Genomic DNA, 4858 nt, shown 5'->3' with positions numbered 1-4858 from the left:
GGTGTAGAGAGAGAGAGAGAGAAAATACATGGGGTGTAGAGAGAGAGAGAAAATACATGGGGTGTAGAGAGAGAGAGAAAAATACATGGGGTGTAGAGAGAGAGAGAGAAAAATACATGGGGTGTAGAGAGAGAGAGAAAATACATGGGGTGTAGAGAGAGAGAGAAAAATACATGGGGTGTAGAGAGAGAGAGAGAGAAAAATACATGGGGTGTAGAGAGAGAGAGAGAGAGAAAAATACATGGGGTGTAGAGAGAGAGAGAGAGAGAAAATACATGGGGTGTAGAGAGAGAGAGAGAGAAAAATACATGGGGTGTAGAGAGAGAGAGAGAGAGAAAAAATACATGGGGTGTAGAGAGAGAGAGAGAGAGAAAAATACATGGGGTGTAGAGAGAGAGAGAGAGAGAAAAATACATGGGGTGTAGAGAGAGAGAGAGAGAGAAAATACATGGGGTGTAGAGAGAGAGAGAGAGAGAAATACATGGGGTGTAGAGAGAGAGAGAGAGAGAGAAATACATGGGGTGTAGAGAGAGAGAGAGAGAGAGAAATACATGGGGTGTAGAGAGAGAGAGAGAGAGAGAGAAATACATGGGGTGTAGAGAGAGAGAGAGAGAGAGAGAAATACATGGGGTGTAGAGAGAGAGAGAGAGAGAGAGAAATACATGGGGTGTAGAGAGAGAGAGAGAGAGAGAGAGAGAGAGAAATACATGGGGTGTAGAGAGAGAGAGAGAGAGAAATACATGGGGTGTAGAGAGAGAGAGAGAGAGAGAGAGAAATACATGGGGTGTAGAGAGAGAGAGAGAGAGAGAGAAATACATGGGGTGTAGAGAGAGAGAGAGAGAAATACATGGGGTGTAGAGAGAGAGAGAGAGAGAGAGAGAAATACATGGGGTGTAGAGAGAGAGAGAGAGAGAAATACATGGGGTGTAGAGAGAGAGAGAGAGAGAGAAATACATGGGGTGAGAGAGAGAGAGAGAGAGAGAGAAATACATGGGGTGTAGAGAGAGAGAGAGAGAGAAAATACATGGGGTGTAGAGAGAGAGAGAGAGAGAGAAATACATGGGGTGTAGAGAGAGAGAGAGAGAGAGAAATACATGGGGTGTAGAGAGAGAGAGAGAGAGAAATACATGGGGTGTAGAGAGAGAGAGAGAGAGAAATACATGGGGTGTAGAGAGAGAGAGAGAGAGAAAATACATGGGGTGTAGAGAGAGAGAGAGAGAGAAATACATGGGGTGTAGAGAGAGAGAGAGAGAGAGAAATACATGGGGTGTAGAGAGAGAGAGAGAGAGAGAAATACATGGGGTGTAGAGAGAGAGAGAGAGAGAAATACATGGGGTGTAGAGAGAGAGAGAGAGAGAAAAATACATGGGGTGTAGAGAGAGAGAGAGAGAGAGAAAATACATGGGGTGTAGAGAGAGAGAGAGAGAGAGAAATACATGGGGTGTAGAGAGAGAGAGAGAGAGAGAGAGAGAAATACATGGGGGGTAGAGAGAGAGAGAGAGAGAGAGAGAGAGAAATACATGGGGTGTAGAGAGAGAGAGAGAGAGAGAGAGAGAGAAATACATGGGGTGTAGAGAGAGAGAGAGAGAAATACATGGGGTGTAGAGAGAGAGAGAGAAATACATGGGGTGTAGAGAGAGAGAGAGAGAGAGAAATACATGGGGTGAAATAGAAATACAGGGGAGAGAGAAATACATGGGGTGAGAGAGAGAGAGAGAGAGAGAGAAATACATGGGGTGAGAGAGAGAGAGAGAGAAATACATGGGGTGAGAGAGAGAGAGAGAGAAATACATGGGGTGTAGAGAGAGAGAGAGAGAGAGAGAAATAGATGGGAAATACATGGGGTGTAGAGAGAGAGAAAAATACATGGGGTGTAGAGAGAGAGAGAGAGAGAAAATACATGGGGTGTAGAGAGAGAGAGAGAGAGAGAGGAGAAAATACATGGGGTGTAGAGAGAGAGAGAGAGAGAGAGAGAAAATACATGGGGTGTAGAGAGAGAGAGAGAGAGAGAGAGAGAAAAAATACATGGGGTGTAGAGAGAGAGAGAGAGAGAGAAATACATGGGGTGAGAGAGAGAGAGAGAGAAATACATGGGGTGTAGAGAGAGAGAGAGAAATACATGGGGTGTAGAGAGAGAGAGAGAGAGAAATACATGGGGTGTAGAGAGAGAGAGAGAGAGAAATACATGGGGTGAGAGAGAGAGAGAGAGAGAAATACATGGGGTGTAGAGAGAGAGAGAGAGAGAAATACATGGGGTGTAGAGAGAGAGAGAGAGAGAAATACATGGGGTGTAGAGAGAGAGAGAGAGAGAAATACATGGGGTGTAGAGAGAGAGAGAGAGAGAAATACATGGGGTGTAGAGAGAGAGAGAGAGAGAAATACATGGGGTGTAGAGAGAGAGAGAGAGAGAGAAATACATGGGGTGTAGAGAGAGAGAGAGAGAGAGAGAAATACATGGGGGGTGTAGAGAGAGAGAGAGAGAAATACATGGGGTGTAGAGAGAGAGAGAGAGAAATACATGGGGTGTAGAGAGAGAGAGAGAGAAATACATGGGGTGTAGAGAGAGAGAGAGAAATACATGGGGTGTAGAGAGAGAGAGAGAGAAATACATGGGGTGTAGAGAGAGAGAGAGAGAAATACATGGGGTGTAGAGAGAGAGAGAGAGAAATACATGGGGTGTAGAGAGAGAGAGAGAAATACATGGGGTGTAGAGAGAGAGAGAGAAATACATGGGGTGTAGCGAGAGAGAGAGAAATACATGGGGTGTAGCGAGAGAGAGAGAAATACATGGGGTGTAGCGAGAGAGAGAGAGAGAGAGAGAGAGAGAGAGAAATACATGGGGTACAAACAGAGGAAATAGATCTTATTTTAATATTTCAGTGTTTCATATTGTATCTCTCTCTAGGAATTAGTTGCCTTGAGAATGTTCTAGGCCTCTGTCAGCCACATTCCTGGAGACGGTGGGGAACAAGTCAGCACTAGTAGTATAGCCACCCTGGCCAATCCTAAATACTCAGGAGGGAGCTGGTTATATAACCCATGGCACCCTATTCCCTATATAGTGGACTTTTTTGAACCTGGGCCCATAGAACAAGTCACATTATTCTATATATAGTGCTTTACTTTCATTCAGGTCCATGTCTTGGGTTCCGTCACCATTGGTACCCTATTCCCTATATAGTGCACTACTTTAGACCAGAGCCCTATGGCACCCTATATAGTGCACTACTTTAGACCAGAACCCTATGGCACCCTATTCCCTATATAGTGCACTACTTTAGACCAGAACCCTATTCCCTATATAGTGCACTACTTTAGACCAGAGCCCTATGGCACCCTATATAGTGCACTACTTTAGACCAGAACCCTATTCCCTATATAGTGCACTACTTTAGACCAGAGCCCTATGGCACCCTATATAGTGCACTACTTTAGACCAGAACCCTATGGCACCCTATTCCCTATATAGTGCACTACTTTAGACCAGAACCCTATTCCCTATATAGTGCACTACTTTAGACCAGGGCCCTATGGCACCCTGTTCCCTATATAGTGCACTACTTTAGACCAGAGCCCTATGGCACCCTGTTCCCTATATAGTGCACTACTTTAGACCAGAACCCTATTCCCTATATAGTGCACTACTTTAGACCAGGGCCCTATGGCACCCTGTTACCTATATAGTGCACTACTTTAGACCAGGGCCCTATGGCACCCTGTTCCCTATATAGTGCACTACTTTAGACCAGGGCCCTATGGCACCCTGTTCCCTATATAGTGCACTACTTTAGACCAGAGCCCTATGGCACCCTGTTCCCTATATACAGGGCAATTCGAATGCAACCTAAAACGGTTCTATTCCTTACTTGCAGAAGAATCCAAAGATATTGTAAGACGAAACTCTTGGCATTCGGATGAAGGTTAAGTATGTTGTCATGGGAAACAACAGAGACGTTTTTTCTTCAGTGAAAATCAGACCACTTTCTTTGGAGGTTGTGAAAAGAGCCAAAAGAGCCAAGGAGTCAGAATAGATTCCCACTGGGGCTACAAGTTATGTCCTTACAATTATCCGTGTAGTATCGAGGGGAATACTCGACCGGAGAGAGAGGTAATACTACTGTCCATTTTGAAGTTATTTTAAAAACAATTTCTCTCAGTTTCACACATAGCACATGTCCTAATCTCTAACCCCATAAACATATATTACAACACTGAGAATTTGGTTGGCTTAGAAAGAAGAAGAAACAAACATCCGTGCAGAAACCTCCAGAACTCACCATTTTTTGACTGCTGTTGTGTGAAGAAAGTGGTATCTGGTCTGGAGCAGCGTCGTCTGGTCCGGAAAAAGAAGAAGCAGGTAGAACAAGTGGGAGGTTTTGGTTACAGTCAGCTAGCTAGAACCCTTTCACCTCTAATGTCTGATGTAGCCCGGGGCTATACCATTGTTTAAACAAGTATATTAAGAAAACGTTTAAAAACTATTTATGGTTGTTCATTTTAAACTTAGCTACTATATTTATAAACACTCTAAGCTATCACTTTACGCAAATAAAGTCATTTGAATTACCTTAATAGGTAATAATTACACAGGTGAGTGGGAGCCAATGTTGTCTGGTGGGCGGAGTTGGGGAATAACACGCCTTATATAGAGAACCAATATTTAGACATATATAGACATGTTTAACGCAACTAAAGGTTGACAGAACAGCAGAGAAGTAAAGGGGTTGGACCTTTTAATGGTTATCTCACCCTCTCCATTGTGGGAATATAAACTGTCTGATAACTATAAAAACTCAACTCTGTGATACTATAGGACCGTAATCAGTCACAAGAATAGTCTTAAACACACATATCACAT

General features: G+C 43.7%; 1 long non-coding RNA gene across 1 annotated transcript in view; it reads right to left on the bottom strand.

Annotated features, from left to right (window-relative positions):
* Positions 1-4274: 4274 nt before the first annotated feature.
* The window catches only part of LOC127915465 (uncharacterized), a 2095-nt gene continuing 1511 nt past the window's right edge, over positions 4275-4858 (bottom strand). The window contains exons 2-3 of the long non-coding RNA XR_008091291.1: positions 4568-4640; positions 4275-4333 (exon numbers count right to left, since the gene is read on the bottom strand). This is a non-coding gene — a long non-coding RNA (uncharacterized LOC127915465). The remainder of the gene's footprint in view (positions 4334-4567; positions 4641-4858) is intronic.

The sequence above is a fragment of the Oncorhynchus keta genome, chromosome 3 (genome assembly GCF_023373465.1).
Source record: "Oncorhynchus keta strain PuntledgeMale-10-30-2019 chromosome 3, Oket_V2, whole genome shotgun sequence".
Classification (NCBI taxonomy): domain Eukaryota; kingdom Metazoa; phylum Chordata; class Actinopteri; order Salmoniformes; family Salmonidae; genus Oncorhynchus; species Oncorhynchus keta.
This window is presented reverse-complemented; position numbering and strand designations above follow the sequence as displayed.